A 12,438-nucleotide genomic window follows, 5' to 3' on the forward strand; every position below is an offset into this window, starting at 1 on the left:
TGTGGACATAATCTTCTCCGGCGACTTCTTCTCCCGGTCGGCAACCAAATTTCAGATCACAGGGTAGGCGCACTTCCCGTCCCATAACGATGCTGGCTGGAGTTTGCCCTGTAGATTCTTGGACGGATGAACGGTAGGCCAACAGGAACAGGTGAAGAAATTTGTCCCAGTCTCTTTGGTGGTCAGAGACTACTTTGGCCAGATAACGGTTGATAGTTCTGTTCATGCGTTCAACCATCCCATCGGATTGTGGATGTAGAGCAGTCGTCCTGGTCTTGCGGATGTTCAGGACTTCACAGACGCCTTGGAACAGATTGGACTCAAAGTTTCTTCCCTGATCTGAATGAAGCTCCATGGGAACACCAAACCTGCAGATCCATTCTTTAACAAGGGCATCAGCAATCGTGGACGCTTCTTGATTTGGCAACGCGTAGGCCTCGACCCATTTGCTGAAGTAATCCATTACTACCACAATGTATTTGTTGCCATCGTTCGTCTCCGGGAAAGGACCAGCCACGTCGATCGCTATTCGTTCGAAGGGACTACCAACATTGTACTGGCGCATAGGGGCTTTACCACGCTTTTGTGGCCCATTAATGGCTGCGCAAATGTCACATTTCTTACACCAGGCCCTCACATCTTCTTTGCAGTTCACCCAGTAGAACCGTTCACGCAGCTTGCCAAGTGTCTTGGTAACACCAAGATGTCACCGCTGGTTCCATTGTGAACTTCCGCCAAGACTTCCGGGACCCTCTTCTTTGGAATGACGATCTGCCTTCTCTCTTCTTGTCCCTCTGGTCTCACAATCACACGGCGAAGTAATCCGTTATCTATTACCAATGAATTCCACTGGGACCAGTACGACTTCACGTTCGGCGAATATCTGCAAACTTCCTCCCACGTTGGTCTCTGGTCCGCGTTTTTCCAGTTAATCACCAAGCCCAACTCTGGATCACTGATTTGGTCATTTGCAAGATCTTCGGTTTGCCAACTATCACCAACCACAGTCGTCCTTAAGACTTTCACTTCTTTCTCTTCTTTGTAACGATTTCCCATCTGTCCGCAATTCCAACAGCGAATCGGTCCCCCCTTCTTGCTCATATACTGATCCAGTACTTTCCGCACAATCCTTTCCACTTTGGAATCGTCGGAACTCTCCTCAACAGCCCGTACAAATCCTAGAGACCTAGAGCATTCTTTCGCGGCCTCAAATTCCAGGGCACGTGCTAGGGCATCTCCCAAATGCGTTGGATGAGCTAAAAGAAGTGTTTGCCTTGTCTCGTTGTCACGTAAACCATCAATAAAAGCCTGTACTGTTAAGCGCTCCATAACATTTTCGGGCATAGCAGGGTACGCAAGGCGAACGAGGCGGGCTACGTCGGCTTCAAACTCCTGCAGAGACTCATTTGACTTTTGAATGCGATTTTTTAGCTGGGAATGATAGACATGTTCCAAATGAGCTTGGCCGTACCTCATTTCTAAATGTCGTACCAATTGCTGATAATCTCCCTGTTCCGATGGTGACAGTGTCTGCAGAATGTCAGTCGCATCTCCTCGCAGTGCGATAGTCAAAGCAGTAGCCTTTTCAGCGATTGTCCATCTGTTCGCTCTCGCAGCGGCCTCAAACTGGCAAAAATAATTGGCCCAAGCGGTTTTTCCGTCAAACTGTGGAGGCTTAATAACTGACTTTGAGATATACTTATTTTCGACTAGTTTCGGTGCCTCCGATGTTTCTTGACATTTTGGTGAATTGGCCTTTTCTATTTCTTGTTTTAAAATTTCGATTTTTCTATTTACATCTTCCTCAATCTGTGTTATTTTGTCTTGTAGCTCCGTAGAATTCTCTATAATCTTTTCTTCTAATTCCCTGGAATTTTCTGTTATCTTTTCTTCTAAATTAAGTATTTTATTATTAAAGCTGGCCTGTATGTCTTTAGAATTTTCTGCGATCTTATCTTCCAAAATATTAATTTTATCACTGATTTTCTCTTCTAAATTAACTTCCAAGTTAATCATTTTACTATTCAAATTGTTCAAGTTGTCGTTTAAATTGTCTTGTAAATTTTTCAATGACGAGTCAAGGTCACCTTCCAGCTCAAAGCAAAATGTTTCAGGATCCTCACCTTCCTCCACCAAAACGTCTCTCAGTCTGGCTTGCAAAATGCTTTTCTTTCCATCTGTCTCGCACTCTCTCTCTTCCAATATGCATTTCAGTTCGGACACTTTCAAGTCTTTCAACAATTTTTTCAGAGCCATGGTCAGTCTTTTTATTCTTCTAGTCTATCACACACGCCACACTTGACACCAATTGTTACGTTTTTCGTCGGTTCCGTGTGGATAGAAAGTCACAATTTATTTAAACACTATTTATTTAACACTAATTAACAAAACTAATAACGATAAACGACTTATAGAACTATTTACAAACGATTTATAACTAAGAATTTATTTTTAATTTTCGCGCGTCAACTGCACTGGTATATTTATAACTGCCCTCTCTAGGCCACTGCCGCCGGCTTTTATACCGACAGGTAAAAGAAATCTAGAATAGTCCAAAGATCGTTAGGCGCATAGAGAAGGTTTTCGAAGGTTCTCGTATGTACGAGTCCATTCTAGTGGGTCTCGATTCTTCTCGAACGAATGAATCATTGCGGGGTCTATGCGATGTTAAGGTCATCCGAGGGCGGGCCATATTGTGAGGTTAGGTCGAGTCCACACCGGCTCGCAACAGTATAATATGTTGCCGTGCAATTGCGATAAAATGTTGTTTCGGGAGAGTTAGTTGAATATCCAGGAAAGTTAAGTTATTAAATATTATTGCCCCAACAACGCCCTAATTAAGTTCTTCTTAACGCGTTAACATTTTTTTCGGCAATTTTATTAACATTTGAAATTGTCACAACACGACGCCTAGTTCGGATTCTTTTTCACTTATTTTTTACTACCCCAAACAGCGTTACATCACACAAACCTCGTACCTAAGTGTTTTATGGTTTCAAAAACTGCACTAGTAAAAAACTAAAATACTTAAATATTATCACAAAGCCACGATTTCAATATTATTTTCATGCGACCAACATGAAGTGTAGCCGGGGCGGGCGCCGCGCGGCGTGAAATACATAGTGAAAATTTCTGCCGTATACAGCGCTGCGGTCGTAATTTTTTAAAATCAACTGAAATGCACCAAGCCTTTGCCAAGTCATTATAATTATTACAGAAATAAAAATGTCTAAAATTGATACCGTCAGAACATTTCTAAAAATGTTGATAAATAATTGATTAGATAAGAATTTATAAAAAAATTATTGAGTAGGTGCTTCCATAGACACTAACTAAAATAGCTGACTTGGTATTACATGAGATCTCACAAATTTCTGTAGTGTGGAAAAAACTACGTTACCAGACTTATTTTTTGCATTTAATTTTTCCAACGCGATTAATATTCATTTTAAATATTTCAATCTTGACACAATATAAATTTGCTTTGACTCGCTGCACAACTAACAAATGACACAACACGCAATAAATCAAGCAAAAGGCGAAGGCGAAAAGTGTGCAGCAGCCTTAACGGCCAATTAGATCCGCTCATCGTTCACTCGCGAAAGCGAGACGTCATAATTTTAATTCGTAACAATTTTCTCGGTGTTTCCCCCGCGCAGCAGTACGTGCCTGAGCCGACAAATCCCAAGTCGGCGATTGTATTTCTGGGGGTAAGAATGAAATATGCTTTATATTACACACATTTTCCGGAGGAATATACGAGATTTGGTCGAGATTCGGATGCAGAAAGACAGATAAACCACTCGCAGAAGTTTCTTTTTGTTTTTATTATATTTTTTTTAAACCGGGCTCATCTGAATATTGTCCTCGTTGTTCTTGATCTTATGATTTCAGACCATGCATCGGCTTACATCCTACAGTTCATACCAAATAAACTTTTAGTCACGTGATTAAACTTGACCGGCACAGCGAGGCCTACTTTTATATATTTTCTTTTAATCACAATATTTCAGGAACCAAAAATAAATTAATTATAAATATATAAACAGTTATTATTTACATCAACAAAACTCACCTTCTTAACAGCACTCGGCACTCAGGGATAAAGGGTCATTACTACCGCTTTCCCGATCAAAATATTCTAATAAAGTTGCGATGAGTTTTTTACGGCTATTAAGCTATCTTGTACACTTCGCACTAAAAGAGGTTCTAAAAAGAACAATGTTCGACTGCAAGGTCTGCTAGTAAACATTTTCAAGCTTAAAGTATCACAACACTATTTATTTAAACCAATAACTCGTAATACAAAACTAAAGTGTCAAAACGAATGACAATGTCAAATAAATAAATAAATGCGGCGACATGACATTTTTTACAGCAGAGTTCTTCGTTTGGATTCAACCAGAGCCAGGTGTATAATGAGTAATGAGAGCAAACTGAGAAAATGAAAGTGGATTTGTTACACATTAAGCGAGTAGAACCCACAAGAAGAACCCACGCAGAAAAAAACTGGTCGTCAAAGACAAAAGTGACACAAAATAATTAAAAAGGAGATAACATAACAGTAAACCGTTCATGCCTAGTTGTTAAATCAATTAAAAAAAATCGAACCCGGTTGTTTAAGATTGATTAGTTGACAGGGTTTTTAGATCCTTTAATTTGCAGCCATGGAATGACGATTTGATTTTTAGAATGAATTTAGAGTGAGTGGGAGGGGGGTTAATCACTGCGACCTTACAGATCCATTGTGTCCCCCTTTCTTGAGTCATAACTCATCATACAGTCCCAGGGCTTTGACAAAAGCCAGTATCTGGGACGATTTTATAGAGGGTAGTTCTCCATCTCCAATATCAGTCGTACCAAAATTCATGGCACGAATTGTTGTCGTCTCGGCGCACTCAGTGATGAGGTGTACTGGTGTTTCCCCATCTTCCCCACAGAATCTGCATTCGCCGTTTCTTCTTAGTTTCAATCTACTGAGGTGTTCATTGAGGAGACAGTGTCCTGTTAAAAACCCCGTGACAATCCGAAGATTGTTCTTACTTAAACCCAGGAAGATCTGTGATTTTTCTTGATCATAAGCCCTCAGAAACTTCTTCGAGTGTCTTAGACCGTTGCAAGATTTCCATTCCAGGTTGCGGATGGAATCTTCCAAGTTCTTGAGTTCCGCCTTGAGTTGGTTACCACTTGGAAAGCAGAACGGTTCTGGTCCAGTTAGTGGAGTGTTCGCTCCTTTCCTAGCTAGATTATTTGCTTTTTCATTGCCTTCTATCCCTTGGTGAGCAGGCACCCAGAGTAGGAGGACTTTGTTTTCTTTGCCTAATTTATTCAGCTTCTCTTTGCATTCTTTGACCAATTTCGAATTGAGTGATACTGAGTTGATCGCTTTTAACGCTGCTTGACTATCAGACAAGATGGCTATTTCTTAGTTCCTATCTAAGATAAGTTGTACGCATCTTTCGATAGCGTAGATTTCTGCCTGTAGGATATTAGGGTAAGTGCCCATTGGTTCGGAGTATTTAGCTCTCGGCCCAAACACTCCGATCCCTGTTCCCGTATTGGTTTTGGAAGCATCAGTATACCAAGTTATGGTATGGTCTTTTAACTGCTGGGCAAGCGTTTCGCTCTTCCAATCCTTTTTCTTGCTCAATACTACATTGAGATGTTTCTCAAAGTTGTACGTTCTTGGCATATCGTCCACTGGGAGTTGCAGGAGTGGTATTTCCTTTTATGACGATTTGATAGACCAAAATGAGTTTTTTTGAGCATGATCCCGTGATACAATTTTTTTTGTAAGGTTTTGCGCCCCTAAATTATTTAACCACGCGTCGCTACTGCTTTTGACGAGACTAGATTGGACATTACAATTCTGTAATTTAAGCAGTGAAACTCATCTGAAATGTCTTTTAATTCGACTTTGTTCTAAAGCTGAGGTGTTCTCATTAAGTTAGACAAACAGATAAAGAGGATTTCATTCGGTCTCTAGGTTTTCCCTCCCTTAATAGGATAGAGAAGAACGTACTGGTCGTGTTCAATTCAAAGGTACACATTCGCAGTCCTTAGATTTAAAATCCTCCCTTATTTTGATTAGGAAAGCAGTTCACCAGCATGAAAAATATAAAAAGGACTAGAAATGTATTTGCGTATCGATATACTGTATTATCGATAATTTTTGATATTTGATATTTTTGCAAAAATAAATCACTAGTTCAACATTTTACTTTTGACACTGGACGGGCACTGGATTTTGCTAATCACGTGAGCATCATCAGCAGAAACTAAATACTCCGAACCAATAGGCGCCTACCTACATCCTTCAGGCAGAAATTTACGCTATCGAAAAATGCGTATAACTTATCTGAGAGAAGAACTATCACAAACAAGAACTAGCCATCTTATCCGATAGTAAAGCAGCCTTAAGAACGATCAATTCAGTAACCATCAATTCGAAATTGGTCAAAGAATGCATATAAAACCTGTACAAATTAAACAAGTAGGCCATTGACCATGATATTTGCCGAGGACCGCGGTTCGGATTCCGCGTAAAAAAGTAGGCTCCGTCCAGATTAGCCCTGGCAGCAAAAAGGAGACGTTAACTGAAATCTTTACTTTACTTTTACTGGCTTTTGTGAAAGCCCTGAGACTCAATGATGAGTTATAACTCAAAAAAGAGGAACACAATATTGCGGTGATTAATTTCGCCCTCCCATACATTCTATATTCTAGCCATATCTATCGACATTTTCCCATAAAATTACCATCTCTAAGAGGGAGTTTATCCTGAGGGAATTTAACGAAGCAAAGTCATTATTAGAAGTGGTGGGGGAAATTTTAAGAGGAGGAGGAGAGAGTTTTAGGACTCTAGGTGATGCCACTAGACCAAACTACCTAATCCTCAACAAATTGTATCTAATATTTAGTATAATCGGCTTACGGCCACCGCAATCGTAAAAGGGGGCTTAAACAGCCCCCCTTTCTACGCTTTCGTCTTGATAAAATATCCCCAGCTTTAGTTTTATTAGGACATATGGTTGGATGGTCAAACGTAAAATTAAATGTTTAGGTATGACCAATTATTTTTCTCATTGTAATAATTATACCGTATGATAGAACGTTTCCAGACACACAAATCTTTTTCAACTACACCGTTCAAAAATCATGTTTACTCATTATGAAAATGAACTACAGCCTTTTTGATGCAACTGACAGTAAGCGCCATTAATAAGTAAAGAAGATTACGGGTCAAGTAAATAATATCTAGAGCTTGACCTCGCCAAAATTACCATCGATTGTCTTCCCCCAGCCGTCCTTGACGCCGTTTTTTTTTCGATCGTATGGTATTTTCTACAAATAAGATTTAGTAAAATATTCTATATTAAATATTTCTTAAAATAAGTACAACTTTAAACTTTTTAAACTTTACAACACAAGGTAATATTTATACAAAAAAAATTAATCAGACATTAATTTTAAACGTTTATATGACGACAAGGTATACACTGAAAATTTTCTGAAATTCTTTTATGAATACTACGTTTTGATGTTGCAGACACTAAACTTCGGAATTTTCATAAAAGAATATTTTACTTCAGCTTTCTCTATGTAGATTTAAATATAAGATAAAATGTTATTGTGCATTTATTAAAACTGTTCTTTCATATTCTTGAGTAAAAACGTTTATATTATGGTAATAAAATCAGAAATATATATTTTCTTTATTTAAATAAATATAGATTAAAGTGATCAGATACCCGTCACTATGACCGCAGTCCGATTAGTAAGTTTCATAGATTGAAATTTAAAATACTTTTTTTAAGCAAAAATATTAAAATTTAATATATTATGATAAGTTATTCTATTCAGAATGTCATTTTCTATCAAATAAACTAAAGAAATACCGACGGTACCGTTTAAAAATCAAAATTTGTAGTCATTTCCTGTGAAACAGTAATTGACCGAAAATAATTGAATACATCAATCAATCCTGATCAATAACATACTGTTGCGGACCCGTGCCGTGTGAACTCAGCCTTAAGCCGGAGTCTCATGCATCCGAAATCCGATGGTACGACATCCGAAATTTGAAGTTATCGTGTGAAATAAAAAAAGCCTGTCACATACATCCGAAAGTTCGTTCCGAAATTTGACAGTTTTAACATTTTTCTGCTGCGCTGAATAGAGATTCATGTCATGTTTTATTGGAGAAACACTTTAAAAAATAACTTCCTCGCCAAATATCCCGAAATTGCCCACTTCCCACTAAACTTGTTTTTAAAAACAAATGTTTTCAAAAAAGTGAGGTTAAAAAACACACGATATCGTACAAAAGTTAAACAAAATTTAACTTTATACGACGTCGGATGATTAGTTAAAATTATCGGATAAAAATTGTTGTCAAAATATTTCGACCAATAGGAGCACCGTCGGATCGTCGTGTCATCGGATTTCGGATGCATGAGACTCCGGCTTTAGGCCTGGCTTAGTGTGTTCTGTGGGCCTGGCCACTCGCCTATGACTCATACGCCCAGCGATGCCGACCACAGATGCCGACGTTCTAAGAACGAATAAGAATTGACTAGACAAATCTGGATTGTCTGTTTCTCTCTTCTTTCTATATAAGCAGACGCCGGGGCCTAAGGAAGAGAGAGATAGATAACCGATCGACGCGTACAGTTACAATCGCCGCGCTAATTCAAAATAAATTTCTGTTAGATAAATAATTAGATAAATTGTAAATAAGTTATAAATAGTTCTTTAAGCCTTTTAATCGTTATTGTTTTTATTAATTAGTGTTAAATAAATTGTGTTTAAATAAATTGTGACTTTCTATCCACACGGAACCGACGAAAAACGTAAGAATACAAAATCTTTTTGTCTGAAAAATTTGAAAGGCACTTTTGAAAGACACCCGGTATAACTATTGAGAGCTTATGATATGTTATAAATTGTTTACAATCAATACTTCTATACTTTTAAATTATTAGCAGTAAATATGGCGCAACACTAATTATTATCCTAATCCTGTTCATTACGATAATCTTTTTTTATGTTTTTTTTTTCATTAATTATATTTTACGATCATTACAACAAACAAGAATTAAAAAAAAATAGGTTTTGTTAATATTTCGAAAGGTATATTCGAATTATATCGAAACCTTTCGGCAAGGAAAAATTTAACTGTTAATGTGTCTAAACGTTAACAAATTAAACAAGCTAATTGAAAACAAACAATGTCCGGTATTCCCCGAGCTTTATATTATCAAAGAAATAAGATTATTTTTGTCGTAATTATGCCTCCCACTGTCTATAGAATCGAAGCGACTGGAAAAATGTTAGTTAGAGAAATAAGTAAACGTAGAGGTGCCCTAAAATTTAACTAACATTGATTTGTAGTCACAGTTAAAAGAAAAACAAATGCACTCTTTCTCTTGTTTTTATGATTCTTGTTTCGTTTTTGTCAGGACACGTCTTCGAGTAATCCTAGACTTAAGAACAGTTTTAATTTTATACTACCAGACTATTCACACGATTTTTTCTGGGGTTCTTTTCAAATATTGACTCGTCAAGATACCCAGAGAGCATCTTCCTTCTTTTCCAGTCTTGTAATAATTGGATTCCTGTCATGGTACTTCGCGGAGAAACCATTCTTGAGCAAATCCGATTTAATATTACTCAGTTGAGAACAAAGAGACTCTAAATCACTGCATAGTGATTGCTTAATGACATAATGTTTGAACTATACCTGTTTTGGTTGCTTCAGGTTTGACTGAGTATTTAAATACTGTTCAACTGTTCCATACAGAAATGTCAGTGTATCCAACGTTTCTACTAATAAAAATGTCCAGAAACGGAGACAAAAGTTGTTATCTTTTTTCTTTTTCATAAAATTGTATTCTTATTGTATTGAGTGACATTTTATAACTTCTCTGGGCTCACTTATTTCTCTGATAGCGAAACGAGCAAAACGACTTAACTAAACCGAGGTCCCAGCAGTTTATTTAACCTAATTTTCACTGCTGGGTCTTCGAGATGTAACGCAAGAACTGGAAAATTTTATTTAAGTGTACTTTTTAAGTTCCCGAAACTATCCGGTTACTAATGCCTCTCGGTCTGGAACAAAAATAGCCAAAAAGGGAATATTCTTAACAGCGACACTTTGCAGACATTAAACGATGTTTTTGTAATGGCATATAAATCATCTTGTTAGGTTAGCTTAGGTTGCTGGAGTTTGGGATCCTGTTTGATCCATCACTTGGAGGCCTTGGGCCCATTTCAATACCCTTGTATTATTGTATACCACACCTACCTACCTCTCATTATTTCTTTGCGTTGAAGCAATTCCAGCTCTTTGCAAAGTTCCCGATGTCGCTGATGTTGGCTTCTGCCGCTTGGATATTGCTTCTTCTCGTTTTGTAGCGTCGATTCTCCAGTGCCGGAGAGTGCAGTGTCCTCCATGCAATGGAGGACAGGACAGCATGGAGGTTTCTTCTTGGTCGCTGGAAGTATTCCATCTAAGGTTAAGAACATAGTGGAGCGATGAGAATAGCGGCGAGCAAGCAGCGCGACATCGCGTCCAAAACAAACCTGTGAAGACAAGTACGTGCGAACATAGTAAAGCCTGTGAGTAAAGCGATCTGCTCGAACGGTTAGATCGAGCGGCGAGATCGATTCAAATAATTTTGTTTTCGTCGCTCTGTCGCGCTGTAATAGATTTAGTATTTGTAAGAAAGATTTTATGGGATCAGACAGATAGTAATCACCATAACCGGTACATTTTAGATAAGTTATGAGATGAAGTGGCAACAAATTTTCGTAAAGGTTATAAAACTGGCCATACTTTCTCGGGTTTTTGAAAACTTCATTTAAACAAATGCTTGCGACACTACTGCCCAGAATTTTAACCACTATTAACATTTTAAATTATCTTTTTAATATATAACAAGTATCTCGCTATTCCTCGCCGCTCTACTATGTTTCAGCACCTCGAGGCTTGCTTGACGCGGTATCGCGCTGCTTGCTCGCCGCTATCCTCGTCGCTCCACTATGTTCTCAGCCTAACCTGGCCTAACGAGGTTTACTCCTCTTGGGTAGTTTCTAGTGACGACAACTAGATACTATTATGCGTACTAGGTTCTTTTTGTGCCCTAGTAATTGTTTTGTCTTCTTCCTACCTACCATTGGCTACAGTCTTGGAACTGTAGCGCAGTTCTCACGGTGTTGCCACGTCTCTTGCTGCTTGGCCTTGATGGTAGTTCCTATAGCTTTCTTCAATGTGTAGTCACAGGTGGTGGGTCATCCGCCAGGGCTTCTCACCTGGCCCCCTCTTTAGCGAGTCTAACCGCTTTCTGGTTGCCCATCACATTGCTGTGGCCTGGCACCCAGCACAGTGTGGTCTCGCTTTGACGCAGCCAGAACGGTGCTTCTCAACAGTCCATCACAGCAGATCACAGTTTTCGAATTGTAGTGTTTGTAGTGTTGATTATGTTTCGAGTTCACTGACTGAATGGTGATGCTTCTTAAAGTGCCCAAGTTGCCAGATTACATTACGATATCTCCTATTGGTCTATCAGCGATTTTCCCTCGTATACAACACGAGGGAAATATAATCCCCCATATAATATATGTATATTCCCTCGTATAGCCAGTTATATTATGTACCTACTCCTGATCACTAAAAATTAAGATTATTGAGTTATCCAGTTAACGAAGTTACAGGGGGTTCAAAAGTAACGTGAGTTGCTTCGAGAAAAGGACGGTACGGCTGTGCTTCACTTGGCTGCAGATGTTTCTCACTCATGATGATGATGATAATAATAATATTTTTAGTAAGACCATATATAGCTTTATTTAGAAATATCTCACATTTTAATTTAACACATGATATTTTTATGTCCATATTTAAATCCTTGCCATTAAATGTCGTTGCCATTGTTTTATTTCGATCAATGACGATATAGGAGCCGGCCGGTGAAATTTATCTGGGTTGATATTTAAAGGTTTGAAAGTTTGATGCGGGTCACGCAGTCAAATGTCACGTGGCCAGTTCGCACGGATGAGGAGCGCCCTCTGATATTTCCGGTATAAATCATTCATGGGCTTCCGCAAGCCGTCCCCTGTCCTGCAGGATTACCATAATGTTAGGAGCGTTTAGAGGAATATAATATATAATACAACGTGATAGATTAGTTTAAAAAAGTTTAAGACGGGCAACAGTGCGTCGGGCATTTGTAGCTCCTATAAAAAGAACTTAGGAATTTTGTTTAAGTGCATACCTAAATTATGCTCTAGAGCCTATTTCAGGAAAATGTTTCGACTTCTTCTACATGGTGGACTCAAAAAAGTGTGAGTGAATCGGGATGGTTTTTTTTTTAAATGGAACACCCTGTTTATTATTACATTTTTGGCTTTGTTTCTGATCACTTTACATAATCCTAAGAT

The sequence above is a fragment of the Sitophilus oryzae genome, unplaced genomic scaffold, assembly GCF_002938485.1.
Source record: "Sitophilus oryzae breed Bouriz unplaced genomic scaffold, Soryzae_2.0 scaffold_177_pilon_pilon, whole genome shotgun sequence".
Classification (NCBI taxonomy): domain Eukaryota; kingdom Metazoa; phylum Arthropoda; class Insecta; order Coleoptera; family Curculionidae; genus Sitophilus; species Sitophilus oryzae.